We start from the raw sequence: 20911 nt of genomic DNA, 5'->3' as shown, positions 1-20911 counted from the left end.
TAAGCCATCACCTAACCAAAGTAAACTCAGGCTATAAACTAAGATTTCTGAAACAACAAAATGTAAATGGATTCCCTGAATGCATTTTACTTGATTACAAGTACAGTACAGAGTCAATTATCTGAACTAATTGGGACCTACGGTAGTTCGAATAATCAAACTGTGTGGATAATCAAAGATACACACACATTGAACCAGATAAAAAAACTTCCAAAATCTTGTTTTTTCTGCATGCAGGGAATACAGTTTTCAACCATTCAGTGATTCCAGTGGACAATAAAGAATATTTTTGGCACATGAGAGGGCTACAAGCTCCAAAAACACACACAAGCAAATATGTATAATGTTTACATACTCAGACTATGATTTTTCCTACCCAAAAACTTTGGAAGGCTGCGCTCAGATAATTGACATTTCAGATAATTGACTCTCTTCTGTATTCATTAATCTTAAAAGCAGGTTCAAACATAGCAGAACATAGTCCCAATGAAACAGGATCAGAATTACCATTCTTCTATGAAATGCCAAATGACAAGACCCTGAGCATCAGAAATATCAGAAAAGTAAAGTTGTGTAGCTACTTCTTACATCTGCCAAGGTTACTCAGCACTGGACAGCTTTCAAAAGCTTAAATTTCCCTCCCTCTCTTCTCCTGTGACAGCTGATTAGCATATCCTGAGATGGAAGCCTTTATCTGTCACACAAAGTAAGTGTTAAGGGCTTTTTACTTCCGCAAATGAAAGGAAACTACTTGAAGCCAGAATTATCTAGCAGGAGTAGATTCACAGCCAATTACAATACTATATAAAAACCAAATTGTACAACAACAACCAAATCAAACAAGATGAAACCCATCTCAACTATGCACAATCTGAGAAATGGAGAATGGATGCTGCCACTCAGGCAGTGAGCAATTTGAATATTTACAGTTACAGATAAGTAGGAATTATGCAGCTGTACTATCTTCATCATTCTCACTCCCTCTGTTGCATTTTGGGTTGATTCACAAAGCTGTCTCTACCTGGGAAGTGGAAGGATAAGGATCCAGGAGGTTTTGGAGAATGGTCCTAGCAAAGCTTGCTCCTGACCTTGAAAAGTAATCCATTTTGTACTGCATTGTGAGGGCATGAACACAGGAGTAGGTTGTTCCTTCTAGAATGCTTCTAGAATCCTTTCTAATATGCCATTGAAGAGGAGAAGGCCCTAGTCAAGTAAGCCTTAACCTTGCCTGCAAGAGATTTACCATGATGGGAGTAACAGAAAGCAATATCACAGGACAACTATCGTGCAATAATATTTGCTTAGAGATGGGCTGATCTTTGTTAGCCCCTGTGTAGGAGACAAACAGCATTCCTAAAGAGCTTTGTTCTGTCAGTGTAGTACCTGAACTGCTTCTGCTCATCTGAGGTATATGGAATCTTTTCTCCCTTGCTTTTTGAAGATAGAACACTGGCAGATTGATGGCTTGATTCAAGGCAAATTCAGAAACAACTTTAGGTATAAATGATGGATTAGTGTGTAACACACTTCTGGCCCTGTAAAAAAATCAGATACGCTTAGCCTACATTGCGATCTTGAAGCTCAGAGACTCACCTTGCAGATGACTGAGCAATGAGTAAAGCAGTCTTCCAAGTAATGAACCATAAACCAGCCTGAGAGGCTGCTTTAAAAGGATATGAGTCCAATTTTTCAAGAATAAAGTTGGGATCCCAGGGAGGAGAAATTTGCTTTTGAGAGGGTCTTGTGTGAAAATCTCCTTTTATAAATTGCTGAAATTCACAAACATCAACCACAAACTGTAAAATCCATAATAAAAAGCGGCAGGACCTAAAAACGGTCACTAGTCCAAATTTATTCACTGAAACAACTACAATTAGTGCATTTGTCTGTGATAAACAGACTTCATCAGATAAGATTCACATGAATAGTCCACCATATTTAAAACACATCCCATCATCATGTGACTTCCAATGTATTACATTTAAATAGCCCACACACCATTATAAGCATTGTATAATGCATCACATAATACTAATAGAACCACTTAAAAAGGTGAAAAAATGACTAAACGGCCATTAAAATAATTATTAACAAAAATATATATCTGTAAAAATACTCATCTCTGAAAAGCTTTGAGCTTTAAAACTGGTATATATAATTATTGGGGATGTGAGGGGCATGGCTCCCCACATAACGAGTGCCCAGTGTTCACCTGTTGTTTCCCGCTAACTATATATTCCGACTCTGAGATCGCACTACAATGGGGAAAAGGCAGGTTTCCTTATAGCTAAGCTACCAGTAAGTAAGTAAGTACTTTGTTATGCTTCCTTTATGTTGGCCATCTATCATCGTTCAGTGAAAATCATTACAATGATATGGCCTTTCGATTAAAGGATGGTTCAATAATTAGTGTTTGACAAACAGCCGTTCGATGAACATGCTGTTCGACAATTAAACATAGGCCACAGAAAAAGACCAACACTCACTTCCTGTGACAACTGAAGGCTTCCCTTTCACGATATGTTCAGCCAATCTGTTGTCAGAGAAAGGGAGAGGGAGCGGGAGTCTGATCTTTTTAGAGCTGGCTAGTACTGGGTTATCTTGGCAGATAATTAAGGCAGTAGGAATGATGAGCATTTAATGTATGAAACAAAAAAGTGTAAAAAAGTAAAAACAGTCACGTGTAAGTGTTTTTTACAGTGGTCATGCCCAGATAAACCCAAACTTATATGTCTCTGATGCAAACAGGTAACCTGTAAATGGTTTATCTCCCAGGCCCATTCTTACACATATCAAGGATATCAGAACTCGTTTGAGATTTGGGATGCATGGCTAGGGTTAAAAATGTCCTTGTGATCATTAGCCTAGTAAACACCTATGAACCTATATACCAACTCCACAAATGCACGGGCTTGACAAAGGAAGAATAGTCCCAAAAGAAGGGACTTACTGCCAGTGCACAATTAGAAACTGCACCAGCAGTAATTTCTTATGGAAAACAGCAATCTGTGTTGGGTTCCTTAGCATCTCCTGCTTCAGACAACTGAAGCTCAGAGAATTTCACCTCTGCAACTTGTGGTACACCCAGCATGCATTGTTAGCTGTAAAAATTAGAAGTTATGTACCTACCATAACGTTCCATGTTAGTTGTCTTCTCTCACCTTCTTTCTTGCTGGATGGGTTCGGAGCCGATCCTCGGCACTTGCTTTAGCTCGAGAACTCCTTTTACCAGCACGAGGCAACCCTATATCCCATGATGCAAGGCGGAACTACCTCAGATCTCGTTTGGCAGCTAACTGACCCTGCTAAAGACTATTCTAACATAATTAGGAACTATGGTTCCTAAAAGAAGTCCTCATAACAATGCTCCAGAGGAAGCAATCTAATAGGAACTCTCCAAGATCTGTCCAGGCCAGGGGGAGGGAGGGACGAAGAAAGAAGCAGAGAAGACAACTAACATGGAAGCGTTATGGTAGGTACATAACTTCTAAATGTTAAGTTGTCAATCTCGCCTTCATTCTTGCTGGATGGGACCGTCCTAGCACCTGTATCCCGGGTGGCTCAATGGAACAGACTCTTGAGAACTTTGGAACCAAAACTGGCCCTATCTCTGGAGGCCAAATCCAACTTGTAATGAGACACAAAGGTATGAGGCGTGGCCCAAGTAGCTGCTGCACAAATAGTGTCAATGGGAAGTCTATCCTGAAAGGCTACAGAAGTGGATAGACTCCTGGTGAATGTGCTTTTGGCTTAGAAGATAGTTGTTTGCCCTTAGAGAGTACACATAGGAAATGGTGGAAGTCAACCATCTAGATAAGGTCACTTTAGAAACTGGAAGACCTAACCTGTTTTCTGCATAGGAGACAAACAATTGGTCTGATTTTCTAATTTGTTTAGTCCTATGCAAGTAGTACCTGAGCTGACGATGAACATCCAAAAAGTGCAGCTTTTGTTCAGCTCTGTCAGAATAGTTAGGAAAGAAAACTGGTAGATCAATAGATTGGTTAATATTGGTTTGAGATACAACCTTGGGAAGAAAGGAAGGGTTAGTTCTTAGCGAAACCCTATCCTTATGAAAAACCAGATAAGGTGAACGAATACAGAGGGCCTGAATCTCAGAAACTCTTCTTGCAGAAGTAACAGCCAGTAAAAATATAGTTTTCCACGTCAATAACTTTAAAGAACACGTAGCAGACGGTAAGTAAGGAGGTAGAATTAGGGATGCCAACATTAAGTTTAGATCCCATTGCGGAGGAGGATGTTTCACAGGCGGTTTTAGGAGAAAAACTCCTCTTAAAAAGGCCTTGCATAACCTATGAGACATGATGTTATTGTCATGCAAGCCAACATGATACTTGGAAATAGCAGCCAGTTGTACTTTGACTGTAGATGACGAGGATCCTGAATGAAAAACCTCCACCAGGAAATCCAAAACAGAATGTACAGGAGCGGTAAAAGGATCAATATTTCTGGCGTTTGCCCAAATTGAAAAACGTCGCCACTTGCTTGCATAAATAGTTCTAGTGGACGACTTTAAAGAAGACACTAAAATGTCTCTGACTGAGTCAGAAATCATTGGTAGCCTGGCTAGGGAAGGAAGTGGAGCAACCAAGCAGTGAGGTTGAGAGAATGAATAGCCCGGTGCTGCTGACCCAACTGGTGGATCAAAAGATCCGGAACTGGGTCCAGATGCCAGGGCTGCACCAGAAGATGACGATGTAGAGACGGAAACCAAATTTGTCGAGGCCAATATGGAGCAATGAAGATCAATTTGGCTCTCAAAACGGTGGCTTTCTGAATGACTTGTGGAATCAATGGAAAGGGAGGAAAAACATAAAGAAGTCCCCGAGGCCAATCCTGGGTTAGAGAGTCTCTCAAGGGTTGGCCTGGAAGGGGAAATAGTGTGAAGTAATCTGGGCACTTGCTGTTTTGAGGGGTAGCGAAAGATCGCAACAAGGAGTGCCCCACTTCAGAAAAATCTGATCTACTACAGATTGATTGAGAGACCACTCGTGAGGCATCAGAACAGATCTGCTTAGCCTGTCCGCCAATAGGTTGGACCTGCCGGGATGTCGTTGCTATCAGAAACCGCTGAGAAGAGATCGCCCATTGCCAAAGTCTGAGAGCTTCGACATAAGGGATAGGACCTGGTTCCGCCCTGTTTGTTGATGTACCAGACCACGGACATGTTGTCCATCTGTACTGCAATAGTCCCGTGGGAAGAAAGTCGTGAGGGCTTGCAGCGTTAAAAGCACTGCTCTCATCTCCAGGACATTTATGTGCAGGTGGTATTCTACGGGTTGCCACGTCCGTGGACCATCCTGCCCTGATAATGCCCCCCACCCGATCAGGGAGGCATCCGTGGTGACTGTGGCAACTGGAGGAGGGGAACAAAGGGTCGGCCCTGATGAAGAAGAGGGAAGATATCCACCATCGTAGATGGGCCCTGCGACTGTGTTACCAAGATTTCGTGTCTCATAGGCAGATTGTGGTACGACCACTGCGTGAATAACATCCACTGCAGGAGGCATGTGGAAGCGAGCCAGTGGAAGAAGAACAATGGCGCAGCCATTAGGCCTAGAACTTTCAAGACAAACCTGGCTTTGATCTTGTTGCTTAGTAACAGAAGCTGAACAAATTTCTGGATGTCCAGAATCCTTTGATCTGTTAGCCTGGCTAACATTTTGACGGTATTTAACTCTGCCTATAAAGGTGATAGATTGGCAAGGCAGCAGAGAGGATTTTTCAAATTTACGAAATTCCCAGTTTCTTGCAAAGCTGTAGGGTGTAGTCTCTGGACCGAAGAAGCTGATGCTTGGTGGTGGCGGAGAGGAGCCAGTCGTCCAAATAAGGAAACACCTGGAATCCTCGACGTCTCAGGTGAGCTGTGACCACTGCCATGCATTTGGTGAACACTCTGGGGGCTGAAGTGAGGCCAAAGGGCAGTGCTCTGAATTGGTAATGGCTGGCTCCCAGCGGCGGAGAAACCTTCTAGAGCATCTGTGAATCTTTATGTGATAGTACGCATCCTGAAGGTCTATCGAGCACATCCAGTTGTCCTTGCCCAGAAAGGGCAGAATGGATTGCAGCGTGACCATCCGGAATCTTGCCTTCTTGACAGACTTGTTTAGTCTGCTTAGGTCTAGTATCGGTCTCCAATCTCCGTCCTTTTGGGGACCAAAAGAATCTTGAGTAGAAGCCGGATCCTACTTGGTCTGCGGCACTGTCTGGATGGCTCTTTTCCAGGAGTTTTGAAACCTCCTGTCTTGCCAAATCCCTTTGACCGGGTGAGATGTCTGGAAGGGATTGTAGAGGTACGGAAACCTTCAAGGGATTTTGTAACCCTCGGATATGATCGACTGTACCCACTTCTCTTGGGATAGGGATTGCCAGGCTACTGGGTACAGTGAAATTCTTCCCGACTGCCTCCAAGGGTGGACAGTCGGGCAACACCTCAGGGATGCTGAAAGTGCTTCTCAGGAAGAGACTCCCTGTTGCCCTGGTTATGAGGACCCCCCCTGCCTCTAGGGCGGCGTCTATTATTGTTACCCCCTCTGCCTCTGGGGGTAAACTGACCACGTGTGTCCGGTGTAGCTCCTTGGGCTTTTCGGAACCACATCTTCCCCCCCTTCTGACCCTTGGGATAAGGTCTAGAAGGAGTGGAAAACTGGACTCCAACGGCAGAAAGAGTTTTACCGTCCTGCTCACATCTGGTCAAAGTATCCTTCACCTGAGGTCCGAACAAAGCTGAACCGTCAAAGGTGTTGGTGAAGGACACCTTAAAGGGGTCCATAAAATTACAGCATCCAGGCTTGGCGTCTAAGAGCAACACCTGTGCCTCCATCGGCCGCATAAGATATGAGCCGCATGGAGGAGTTAGATATGGAATTCGGATAGCAAGCTGTGAGGCAATCTTTTCCTGAGCCCCAGCAGCAGAAGGATCCTGGACTACTTCTCCCAGTTCCTTGAGAATATCTCTGAAGCCTGGTGAAGTGACAAAGGTAATTCAGCGAGCATAGCAAAGGTCGCTGAAGAAAACATCCGCTTTCCATACCTGTCCATGGTCCTAGAATCCTTATTAGGAGGATGGACAGGTACTGAAGGATCCGCCAGTTCCTTCTTAGTGGCCGCTACCACCATAGCATCCACAGAGACACCTTTGGACAGGAACTGTTTATCCGAAGGGGCGGTGATGAACTTGGATGGTCTCCTGGGGACAGGTTCCACAGAATCTGGAGCCACGCCTTCCGAGCCACTACCTGCATGAGTGGGTCGAAAGGCGGAGAAACCCAGGAGGTGGAGGGTCGGGATCCAAAAGCCTCCAGGTATACTGACTCATCCTCGGAGGGGTCAATGGAGGGCCAATTCCCCCTCTGTTTGAGGAGCTCAAGGATGTCTGAAAATGAGACATCCTCAGAGGGGGACCATGGGGAACCCTCTGACTCATCTAAGTCGGTATCAGATGTAGTAGACTCAGGGGAGTCTGTGTGTTTCCTCTTACACGTCCTCTTCTGAGGGGGTTCCCCTGCAGGGTCAGGAGAAACCTCGGAAGAGGAGGAAATTCCCAGTGGGGAAACCTGGGGTGATGGATCCCTGGGCCTGAGAGCAAGAGGCTGGCAAGAGGCATCTGCAGGCACTGATGAGGGAGGAGCTAGAGGGATAGACCGTTGACCAGGCTCAGAGGCCAGGACACTCCTCATCACCTCAAAGGCTCCTCTCCCCGGGAGACCGGAACACACCCGCTCCGAAGAAACAGGAATGGTTGGCTCCAAGGAGAGAGAAGGCTCGAGGCCGATGTCGGCGAGCTTACCAAAGCCGAAGCCCGGAGAGGGAGAGCGGGGTCGGACAAGGGTCCGATGCCACTAGCCCCCTCGGAGCCGACAGTGGAAACCCGACGACCGGATCCCTCCAAGGAAGGTCTCAAGGAGGAGATCGGAGCCGAAGGCAGCGGAGCCGAAGGATGTATCGGCTCCGCATGAAACAGTCGCTGTCCCAAAGCTCCAGCTCCGAACTCTGGTGTGGAGTCGGAGGAGGAATCTCAAGAATCGGGGCTATAGCTGAAGTCTGTTGAGACTGGCTATGGAGCATTTGGGCCAGTGCCTGAGTCTTCAACAGCCTGCTTACCACCCTCTCCAAATCGTGGTCAGACAGCCTGGAAGATCTCGAAGATCGGCTCCGATGGCTCCGCTCCGACAAAGAGGAGATCCCGGGCGAATGGATACTCATAATAGAGGGGACCGAGATCTCTTACGGGTCGAAGCCATCGGGCCGAAGTCCCTAGAACTCCAGATGGAGCCGAGGATTTCGGCCCGATGCTGGATACAGTGTCGGCTCCAGCCGGAGCCGACAAGGCCACAGTAGTCAGGGTATCGGAGCCGGCCGGCACCGAACCCACTACTGAACAGAAGTATCGACTCCAGCCGGGCGATGTCGGCTCCGGCGGAGCCACCGGAGGAGGCTTGGACACAGTAGCCTGAACCTTCGGTGGCTTAAGAGGTTTTCCTGACCCTGACTTAGGAGGAGAACCTTCAGGTTTAAGTAAACCTCGGAGGATTAATTTGTTCCTCCTTTCCTGCAGGACTCTCTGGCTAAAAGCATGACACAGCACAGGAGTCCTGCAGGTGCAAAGGCCCCAGGCAATAAACACAAGAAGTGTGACCGTCTGTCAGAGACATTTTCTGACAGCACAGGTCACACTTCTTGAAGCCTGAGACCTTGCCTTCTTTTGACATCCTAGAAGGGAGAAACACAAACAGTCCCAACTAACACACCAATTAATCCCTTACACAGACACACAGGAAGGGAATAACTTGGGGAACTAGGCCTGACTAAAAACTTTAAACTGAAATTCTTATAAATTTGAAAGGAAGGGAATAGGGTGGGCTGTAACTAAGTACAGACTAAACTAACACTAAAGGGAAAAAATAAACCCCTAACTACACTTTTTCTTATTTTACCAAGAAAAAACTTACCTCAGCTGGCAAAGGAGACCTCTTTCGCTAAGCGGCAAACGAGATCTGAGGTAGTTCCGCCTTGCATCATGGGATATAGGGTTGCCTCGAGCTGGTAAAAGGAGTTCTCGAGCTAAAGCAAGTGCGAGCCGAGGATCGGCTCCGAACCCATCCAGCAAGAATGAAGGCGAGATTGACAACTTAACATCTGAGGTTCTCAGTTATATGTAAAGCACTGTCCACTGCTTTAACCACTGTAGACTACAAAAAGAAAATTTGTACCATTTAACTTAACAGTTCTCTTTAGGCTAGCTTTATTAAATGTGGTTGTTTTCTAAGTAATAACACAAATACATCAAAGCTACTGTGCTATGAGTACAAATGCTTTCACTTCTGAATTGCAATATGAACAACATATTAAAAGATATAGGACACTATACTACTCTATCTCACCAAATAAAAAACACTGTGAAAAACATAGTCACAAAGAAAACAAATGTACTGTCTTACTTCACATACAAACAGAAAAAATAATATACTGTTAGCAAAACAAAAACATAGTAATGTTATTGCAGTGCACTTTACAAACACATTAAGTGAATGACAGTTTTATACATACTTCATAATATTATAACCCAAATAGTTTGATGGGGCCATGATGGGGAAACTTAATTTTCCTTTTTAAAATGCTTAAAACAATAGACTATTGCTATAGAGAGTTATATATCACCTAAACAATCTGTTGAAATAAGAAGCTGCTGATTAGTTGTTTATTATTAAATTTGTTATAGCAATGTATCATTTTATCAAATCTATATTAGCAAGGTATACACATGCATTTTACAAAGAGAAATAATATAGATTAAAACATACAAAATATATCTAGTTATAATATTGCCTAAATTATACTATTACTCTTCTGTTCAGAAAGAATATTGGACTAAGAGAGATACCACTCTTCTCTGGACAATGCTATCAACTTCACATAAAAGGAATGCTCTTTTTTATATCTGTTTTTCTCCATCTGTGTTAGTCTATTTGCAGTCTAAATTTGTTATGTATTCAGTCTAAATTTGGACTTTATTCATCTGCTTTTATTGTATTTGTGCTTCCTCCTACTTTATTTTGCTTTTCTTAAAAGTACTCAATTTTGTTTATTCTGCTGCATTTATTACTGCTTGGTAGTAGCCTGATTAAATTGTAACTGTTATTCTAAGTCTTTTGGTTTAAGCACTTGGGCTTCATATCAGTTGTTTTACATTAAGAAGGTTTGTGGTCTGCACTGTTGTAGCAGGACAGGTAACTTACATCCTTCTAAGCTGGGAATTGCTGATTGAAGGCTCAGTGTCTGCTATTCTAAAAGTGTATTAGTTCTGGCTTAAGCACTTGGGCTTCAGGCCAGTTATTCTACATTAAGAGGGTTGTGGTCTGCACTCTTGTGGGAGGAGAGGCTGGATTCTGCTCTTCTGAGCTGGGAATTTCTGGTCACAGGCTTATTGTGCCTGCTTATTTGAAATGTTTCTTTCTGAAATTGGTGCGCCTTGTTGCTATAGCATAGAACAGATTCAGGCCTGCTGAATCTAGCTTTGTTTGTATAACCTGAGCAGTGATCCAGGCCATCATGTTTTGGAGAAGGGTTCCCCTGCACCATAGTAGAAGGAGAGTGCAGTTAGAGCTTGTCTGATTGAAGACTGCTGGAACAGGGCTCAGTTTTGAGCTTTTTTTCTGGTTAATTGGGTAACTTGTTTAAATCAGTTTGTTTTCTATTGTTTACACACACACATATATATATATATATATATATATATTGCACTTTATTCATCTGCTTTGACTGCATTTGTGTTTCTTCCTACTTTATTACTAGGGGCATTGACTACAACTATGATCTGCGATATATAACAATAAGTATCCTTTTCTGTGCATTTAAAGTGTTTTTTTGATTGTATCTGCTTTATTTTCTGAAAAAGACAAACAAAAAAAAAATATATATATATATATATATATATATATATATATATATATATATATTTCCCACCTTTCTAAGCTAGTATAGTCCAGTTTTCAGGTTAGTGCTGAATTCAGGGCTGTGTTACAAATCTCTGCGCTTGCCCATACCTTACCTGGATAGAAGGAAGTTTCTCTGTTCACCTGTGAGTGAGGGGAGCTTTGAGCAGCCTATCTGTCCCTGGAGGAGTGGTTTCAGACCAGAAATTATTAGTTTATTGGCCATTTTGGGCTAATTTATATCTCTTTCATTTACAGGCTATAAATACCGCATTTGCCCAGTTTTGCACACCAGGCAGCGCCAGTTAGCTAGGGTAAAACTATTCCTGACTCCACAAAGTCTCCTCTTCAATTTTTCCCTTGGAACTAGACAAACTTTCAACTTAAGTACTCAAGCCATTCATTTCTCAGCCCGGCACTTGCTCAAAACTTATAGCAAGCACTTATAAACCCTAGCACTAGACCCTCCTGTACTGTACAGAAGGACAAGGCTCTCTATTCGACCTTACCAGCCATTCAGTAAAACAGTTCGCTGTACCTATCCAGGCATGTCCAAAGGGCAGTTTCAGGTGTACTCTCCAGTCCAACTGCTGAATCTGGGCATTTTGAGGCAATGTTACAACTGCCTCATGTACAGAGACAACCCTCTCCTCCTACCACAAAACACTAATACATGCAAGAGATGCAATTATACAGCCAAACTGGAGGCTAAGCTCTCTCAATCCAAGACTGGATGAGACAGTCAAGAGGAGAAGGCAAATACTTGCATCACACCACCAGTCTCACATAGAGCCATTAAACCAGCACCGGCAAAAAACACACATAAATTCATGAAAACATACTTGGAGGCTCTAAATAAAAAATCTGCAAAACCAACAGAGACCTCCAAAGCAAATAACCAAGCAACCTCCACCCCTCAACACAAACCATGAACCACACACTTCACAAAACCAGTGTGCCATGCAATCACAGCCCTTAAGGCAAAATAACAAACCCAACATACTAGTAATAGGTGACTCTATAGTCAGGCACACTGACGTCCCACTCACTAGGCTGAATAAGGAGAAGGTTACTGTTAGCTGCCTGTCAGGTGTCAGGATCCGCCACATAACATAAGCACTCAGGTCACTCCAGAACAAGTACAAATATGACTCTGTCTTTGTCCATGTTGGTGTGAATGACCTGAGCCATACCTCCCTGGACTACATGAAAAGAGACATGGAAGAGCTCTCTGATCACGTAGCCCAGGCCGGTATGACCCTGACCCTAAGTAGCATCTTGCCCTCACCAAGAATGATACCACGGTATAAAGAAAAAAATTCTCTATTTCAACAATTGGCTAAGTTTCTGGTGTCATTCAAAGGGAATCCAGTGTCTGCCTGCCTGGGATGACATGCTCGACAAGCCACGCTGCTTCATTAGAGACAGCTTGCACCTGTCACCCTTAGGCTTTCGAATACTGGCCAAGGCTCTTGCCACCCCATAGTGCTTTTTTCAGTCAAGGCTCAAAAGACAAACCCACTGCCGTAAATAGCACAAGTAACAAAAAACTGAGGGTAATGCTGCTCAATGCCAGAAGTCTAAACCTCAAAATGCATGCACTCAAGGCACTCCTCAGTATGGAGAAAATCGATATATGTGCAGTAACAGAAACCTGGTTTAAGGCTCCAGAGAGCACCCCAGCACTACCAGGCTACAACTCATACCATACATTTCGGCCACATAGCCCAAACCGAAATACAAAAGGCGGGGGCGTATCCATATTCATCAAGGATACCCACACCTCCAGGTTAGTGGCACAGCACGGTGCTTCAGAGATCATCCACGTGCAACTAACATCGGACAAAACTGCAATTCAATTTGTAGCTTGCTACAGATCACCCACCCATGTCCCAGGTCCCCCATTCTGCATTTCTGGAAACAGTGGAAAACATAAAGGTCCTAACAAACACCCTAATATTGGGTGATTTCAATTACTCAGAATTTATAAACTCAATGCCCTGGTTCAAATGGTCAACACTCCCACCAGAGGTGACAACATATTGGACCTGGTCATCACCAACATGGGCAACCGGTGTTTCACACCGGAGGTCAACTCCTTGCTGGTTAGATTTGACCATAAACAAATCACTTTGGATATCCACATTCTGCCCCGACCCCCGGACAAGGAAACCAACATGAAAAACTTTTCAAAAGCAAATTTTACGTTACTTAAGACCAAGGTGGAAAGTTTCAAAGCCCCCATGCTGAAGGATAACGCTGTCCAAGTTGCAAAATCCTTTACTAATAAATTCTACGGGTACCTACAAGAATGCATGGATTGTGCCATCCCAAGCAAAACCAAGACTCACTCCTCCAAGAAAAGGAAACCAGTCTGGTAGACTCCTGCCATAAACAAGCTATACAATAGAAGGAGGAAACTAGTACAGAAAAGAGTAAAATCCCAAGAAAGGAAGACATCTCTGATCAGTATCAGCAAGAAACTATGATCCCTCATAAAATCATCCAAGGCGAGCTTTGAAAGAAAAATTGCCAAGGACTCCAAAGATAACCACAAGGCATTCTTTAGCTATGTCAAGAATCTAAGTGGCAATGCTCAGATCTGCTCGGAGTTAGTGCAGAATGGCACAAAATACACTAAACCAACTGATATCGCCAAAATCCTGGCAGACAGGTTCAGCGCAAACTTCACCCCCCTCTCACTCCCAAAAGGGCCCATAACCATACCAGAAGAATGTAGAGTCCCTGAAATCACACACACTCAGGTTAAAACAGCCCTCTCCAAAGCCAAAAACACAGCATCAATGGGACAGGACGGTGTCCCAGGCTGCGTCCTACACGAGCTCAAAGACGAACTAACCCCTCACCTAAACACACTGTTCAAACTTAGCCTCTCCACAGGCTACGTACCCACAGAGTGGCGCACAGCAATGGTTATTCCACTCCACAAAGGTGAAACCACAACAGACCCTGGGAACTATCGCCCTATAAGCCTGACTAGCTTGGTCTGCAAGGCTATGGAGCGCATCATCATGGAACTCATTAACAGAGACGTTTGGAACATCTAAACACTGGATCATACCCAGTTTGGCTTTGTTAAGGGCAGATAATGTCTCCTAAACCTGGTGGACTTCTTTGAGACAGTTACCAAGGCTATAGACGAGGGAAAGGTGGTACACACAGCCTACCTAGACCTCACTAAGGCCTTCGACACTATTCCCCATTCCGGTATTATAGACAAGCTCACCAGCCTGAACATAAACCCCTACGTCACAAGATGGGTTGCCAACTGGCTCATGGACAGAACCCACATGGTGAGAGTTGCGGGAGCTAAGTCCGACTCTAAAATGGTTACAAGTGGCATTCCCCAGGGCTCAGTCCTAGGACCCCTCCTGTTTGGCATATACTTCTCAGAGGTGCAGGCAAGCACAGGAGGTCTATGGCTGACCAAGTTCGCAGACAACTGCAAACTAGGGGATATAATTGACTCTCCGGCTGACACAGACATCCTCCAAAAGGGTCTCACTGAGACAGATATCTGGTGTCAAAATCATGGCCTCAAGGTAAATGCCAAAAAGTGCACAGACATCCCCTTTGGAAAAAACAAAGTACCCACTAACTACCACATAGGTGGTAGTCCCCTAAATAGAGACGACATAATAAGGGATCTGGGGACCCAAGTAGATAGTAATCTCACCTTTGATAATCATATTGCCAAAGTGGTTAGAAAATCCTTATACGTGGCCCACCTAATCACAAAAGGGTTCGCATCCAAATCAAAAGAGGTCATTGTGCCCCTCTACTTATCACTCATCAGACCCATCATAGTGTACAATGCCCCATTTGGGATGTACCTTACAAGACACCTGCAACAGCTGGAAAGACCAGGGAAGTACCTCACCAAGAGGATTACTGGCCTCAAACAGATGCCCTATGTAGCTCGACTGAAGAAACTCCAGCTGTACTCGGTTGCATACCGCCTACACAGAGGTGATCTTTGCCTGACACACAAGGTCATGTACAACCCAGAATTGATGGACATGCTCCACCTAAAGAAAACCTTATCCCCTCAAGCCACATGCTCTAGGGATCTAAACCTCACCACAATAATAAATAGGACGTGCTGGAGGGATAGATTCCTGTCCCAGACACTTCCCACACTTTGGAACAAGATTCCAATCTACATTAGGCAGAGCTCCTTGCTAACACTCTTCAAAAGAAACCTTGACGAGTGGATGGGAAACAAAGTTTTCCCCAGGGATCACTTCAGTGGCTCTGCTGGACAGAGGCACAGGGAACTAATCTAAGGGGGCGCCGAAAGCCAACCCATTCTAGCTAGATTTATAAATGCCTTCGGGCACATAGCCTAGTACCTACCTATGAACCTATAATACATAATACATATATGACTCTTGCAAAGCTTGCTTCTTTTCAACCTGTGACAAGAAGGGTGTGCACTACTTTCATAATGTGGATATCTGCCATATTTTCATTGTATTTGAAAGTAAAGTTGATAGCCCAACAATTATTCGGTTTCTCTCTTAACTGGCAAATAACTCTCAAGGTATTTCGGCCCCCAGTACCAGCGAAACTAAGTCTGTGATAATTATTGGGGTGCCATTGGTAAAATGCATTAGAACTTGCTGGCAAATATATTGAAAAAGGTTACAGTGGACAGTTCTGTGAACTTTGTTAAACAGTTTACAGCACTTTAAACAAACAGTTTACAGCACTTTAAACTTAACTCCAAGCTTCAAAAGACTTTTAAAAACTGGAGATCTGTATGGCTAATAATAATGGCTCTTTTACAATAGAATAATTTATGGTTCAACTTTCAAATATTTAGTTTTAGGACTTTCTTGTCAAATTAGTTGTTATTCTCACATATATTTTATATGTTGGACTTTATTATTATGAGTTATTTCAACTGTTTCCAAGGGGGTTGTTACTTTAGTGACTATCATGTTTCTGTTGTTTTTCAATGTAAAATCGATAAAGTTTTTATTTATATTTTGTTTTCAGGAAATGCCACTGAGTTACAAATGCACCAAAAGTATTGCACTACATTGTTACTTCAGCAGATCAAAAACAGCAATGGTACTAATCTAAATCATAAACACAAATGCATAAGTGATGTGGAATTTTAAGCCAGTGTACTGTACAGTTACCAAGCTTAGTGTATCACTGTCTCATTAACTCATCAGCACTATAAACATTGCACCTGTAACTTTTAAATTATCCTAATACCAGCATGGCAAGCATTGCTCTATCATCTCACTGAATCATCAGTTTGGCAATGAACTGCAGTGATGTCTCAATAAACAATACACATCATAAAAGCCCTGCATTTTCATCTATTCAGCAGGACTAAAAGGCACTCTACTATTGCTTTACAAATTCTTCAGCCCAAGAAAGTACTGTGCTCTTTTCTCACTAAAACATCAATGTGTCAAAGTACTGTACTGTCAATCAGTCAGAAGGTCATACAATCACACAATCAATACACCATTTCCTTGTTTGGGTCATAGGACATGTATGTATCAATCTGTCACATTACCTTAGGGTTGGGAGGGTGGCCTAATGGCTAAGGTGTTTGCCTTACAAATGCAAAGTGCAGGGTTTGAATCTCACAAGGGATAATTGGCTAGGCTTAAAATGGCTCGCAAGGGCAGTTAGCTTAGTACTAATCTATGAACCTACCTAAATCCGGCATACTTGTTATTTGCCATAAAATCATCTACGTCTGCAGTTTTCTCACAATACCGCCATACTTAAGGCCATATGCTCAGTGCTAGCCCATACTGTGATGCTGTAAACTCAATGCATAAACCTGTCAGGCCCCTGTGTCCACCATTTTACCCTCAAATATCAGCATGTGTACTTCCTACAAATCTGGAGATAAAGACAATTTGGTCCCTGCACTGATAGCAAACAATATATGAGTATATGTATCTTCCAGACTTAGAGGGAACTCCAAAAGCCAAAGCTGGACAGAGTTGGCTGGTCATACATTTCATGACTACTTGCTCCTCTCTGCATACTTTTCAACACACAACACTATTTTAACTTTGACTCTAGAAGTCAGGCTTCCATGATATGATGAAAAGGATGCAGAGTCTAGTAAGTGGCCTTGGTACAAAGTCCACTGTGAACATATCCTTGAAACATGCACTAGAATCACGCGTGCTCATTATGGAATGGTCTGTGACAGCAGTATTTTACAAAGGATCCCCACCCCACCCCCAATGGCAAAAGACAATGCAGTTCTTAATCTTCCTGCAGAGCTTTTATTTAGAAAATGTGAGGTCTTCCTTCCCTCAGCAGAGAAAAAGAACAACTGTTTAGCTTCCCTAAATTCATGCACTTACTTTAGCTAAAAAATGAGTTGGTGATGCATACACAGAGTGTGTTATGCTTTCTCTGCCCTGGGAAAGGAAGCATTGACATAAATGGATGCATTCACAGTCAACTCAGAAACCACTTCCAGGAGAAAATATTGGCTGGCCCTAAGGGGTATACTGTGAAAGACGAAATAAAGTTCTATATGCAGCAGGATTTGCAGACGTGAGGTCATGTAAGGAAACATGATGTTCAACAGAGACAAATATTTTCTGAGAAATTATCTTTAGTGCCACCAAGTCAGCAGGCTCACAGAGTGGACAGAGAAAGTTGGTAGTCATAGAGTTGAGATTCCACAGGGGAGAGGAGTCCTTCAAAGGAGAATGGGAGCACAGTACTGATATAATAAACTGCTTGATCCGCTGTTGCTGGGCAGCAATCCTGCTCTCCACAAGGTCAGGAAGGGTAGTGATAGCTGACTATAGAATAAGTGGGGTCCAATTATACTGGTGCCTAATGCAGTTCATGGTCACCTACAGACTGACTGAATTATGAAGGGGATACATGGAATCTTTTCAACCACAGGAATAGTGTTTCTACTTGACAGAATAAGTTTTCTGCTAAGTGGAGGGTTTTCTGGCACTCTCAATTATTCTGAAACACACCCTGGAAGGTCATATGGGAATAAATCAGTGCAAATCAGGGACTGGGCCTTGAGGTGGAGCCAGATATTGCTCCAACCACAGAGGGACATCCATGGTTAGCTTGGATCAAGAAAGCAACCTGCACCAACACCCACCTCAGAAGCCAGAATCTCGGCCTTCCTGAGCAACAAGGGGTGAAGAAAAGTAGTTTCAACCTTTTTCCCTAATATGTGTAATAAGTGAAAGGCATATATATCCTTTACCACAGATCAGAAAAAATGCACACTATTACCTCTCCCTTTCCCTTCTGCTCTAAGTAAAACAAAAGGAGGACAGCATTCTCCAAACTGGTAAGCTGTACAATCTCTGGAGGACCCAACTTCTGGAAAATCCAGATAATATGTGGCCCTCTGGGTCCTCAAGTACAGGAGTGGGTTGGAGGATCAGTTTACTGAGGCTACAAGCCTTTTCACTTCACTTGGGATATAAACCACTTACAGTGATGGCACAGTCTAAACCCATTGCTAGATAAGCATCTCCTTCCTTCACAGGGAACACATTCAGCTTCCTCAGAACTTGTTTAGAAACCAAAAGACACATTTTGCTGTCGGTTCAGATGATGAGTAGGTTGAAAGCTGCTTTTTTTCTCCAAGGCCTTGTTAAGGAGACTGGTGATATCACTGAAAAGCCAATGTGGGGCCTAGTTTCCAGATGGAAATCAATTGCTTAACTGTGTAGGAGCTGAGATGGGCTCATCAGCCTTCCAAAGAAGCATCCATTGTGAGACTTGTATTGGATTTGGTTGTAGGAATGGGAGGACACCAAGCGCTCTGTGGGGACTGTCCACAACTCCAAGGCCTGGCAACAATCCTCTGACATCAGCAGAATATCCATGAGCATGTGGTGCTTCTTTAACCACTAAGTCCTAATAGTCTACTGCAGTAACCACATGTTCAGGTGTGCAAATGGTACCATGAAAATAAGTCAAGCCCAGAATGTGCAGCTAGTGGAGCTAAACCTGGACCGTACACTCCATCCTAAATTTGGACACCAAAGCCATGGCTACATGAACTTTCTCTCAAAGGAAAGAAACAACTGGCATTGGAGATGGTAGAGTCAGAAAAAAATTATCCAAGTTTATGGTCATATGAATAACCACTGCAGTGATGATATCTTGAAGTCTCTGAATCTGACTGCCAAGAAGCAGTTCTCTCTGATAGGGGAGCACATGGAAATCTATCCTGTCATTAGCCTCTATGGTCAACATGCTGTACTGAAAGCAATGTCCACCCAGAACAGTCTGGAAGAACCTCCTGTGTGCACCCCAGACAATGATTTGCAAACTGTATCTCATCATGTCCAATGACACCATCTAAGTACCCAGTGACAGCTTAGGTATTAGACCTTGAAGACCAATATTTGCAACCAATGTAGTAAATGTTCTAATTGAAGTCTTTGAGGTCCAGATTAGGATCCATCCCCTTGGACGTATTATAATAAAATCGTCAAGTTTGCTGCCAACCAACCATACAGAGCCGACCTTTGCATTGCAATTAAACAACTGTATTGGTTAGAACTCCAACACAAACTCACACATGCTCAGTTAATAACAATCCATAAACTTGCATACTCAGCAGACAAGCACCCAAACTTACACCAGATCATACAACAATACCTCCCAAACAGATCCCTTCGTTCCACCAACAAAAACCTATTCGCCATATCCAAATAAAACACAGCAGGTGACTCTTTACTCCTGCTCCATTCAAATAAAATGTAAGACAAATAACTTAATAGGCTTCACATCAGAAATAAAAAAAAAATTAAAGTAGAACTGGCTATGCTTACTCCCACCTTCAAAATAAATGTATCTGCCCCTCTACCTCCTTATCCCCTCATCAAGATAGCTCATTCTATCTCTACCCTTCAATATATGCACATCAAGCCAGCATTTCTTAGTTAATGAAATATGAATATTTCTTTTAATTGTGAACTCCTAAAAAAACTGAATTGGAATTGGAATGGTACTACTTCTGTATTCCTATGATAACTGTATTTCTGCTGTTAAACTTGATGTATATCTGCTACTGTAAACTTACTGTCATATCTAACTTACTATATCGTGCAGCTTGCTTCTTATATTGTTTGTAATTTCACTGTTAAATCTTACTGAGTCTACGGCCCTGTCACAGGCCATGTGTCTCACAATATATGCAATTTTATTTTAGTGTTTTTCACCTCGGACTTCCACTGATAAGGGGCACTAATGCCCATCTGGACATTCCCAATAAACAAATACTAAAGAAATAAATAATTAGAAGAGATGGGAATGAAAGTTCCTGCCCTGCTCAATATGAAGAAAAGACTGCATGGCTCTATTCAGCAGCACAGTCCAGGTCCCATGAGTTTTTTTTCCTGGAACAGTGTGGTCCTTCAATGGAGCTCTTTGTGAGGGACAATATGGAGTAGGGCTCATGAACTCTATGAAGCAGTCCAAGATAGGTGTGCCTAGAATCAAGTGATACCTGGTGAGGTCACAGAACCAATATCCCGACAAGCAGCCAAGACTGTAGTAAGGACTACTGTAGAGGCATTGAAGTAGTTGTTTTTTTGGAAGACTTGGCCATCAACAGAGGGACCACAGTAGGATGCCTGACAGCCTTACTTGGATGGAGACAAGGCTTCTTCTTCTCTTTTGGAGTTTCTAGGTTTTATAAAATGAAGAAGGGCTAAGCTAAAGATCTTCAGACCTCTCTTGTGGTAAGAAGCTCTTTAAAAGACTGTCTACTGTGTCTTCAGAGGTCTGGATAAAGAGTGCTTCTCCCCTAAAATGGAACATCAAGAATATTGTTTCTTCATGAGGAACAGCAGTTTCAGCCACCTCATCCTCTGCAAAAAATGGCTGAGCCTGCAGCCTTACTCACAGTCAAATTTACAGCAGGCTGCATATAAAACATCTTAGAAGTTACAGAC

General features: G+C 43.1%; 1 protein-coding gene across 1 annotated transcript in view; it reads right to left on the bottom strand.

Moving 5' to 3' along the window:
- The window catches only part of LOC122794026 (ryanodine receptor 1-like), a 2146276-nt gene that overhangs the window by 455455 nt on the left and 1669910 nt on the right, over nucleotides 1–20911 (bottom strand).

This window comes from Protopterus annectens, chromosome 1.part0 (assembly GCF_019279795.1).
Source record: "Protopterus annectens isolate FY-2018-M chromosome 1.part0, PAN1.0, whole genome shotgun sequence".
Classification (NCBI taxonomy): domain Eukaryota; kingdom Metazoa; phylum Chordata; order Ceratodontiformes; family Protopteridae; genus Protopterus; species Protopterus annectens.
The sequence above is the reverse complement of the archived record's forward strand: the minus strand, read 5'-3'. Positions and strand labels throughout refer to the sequence as shown.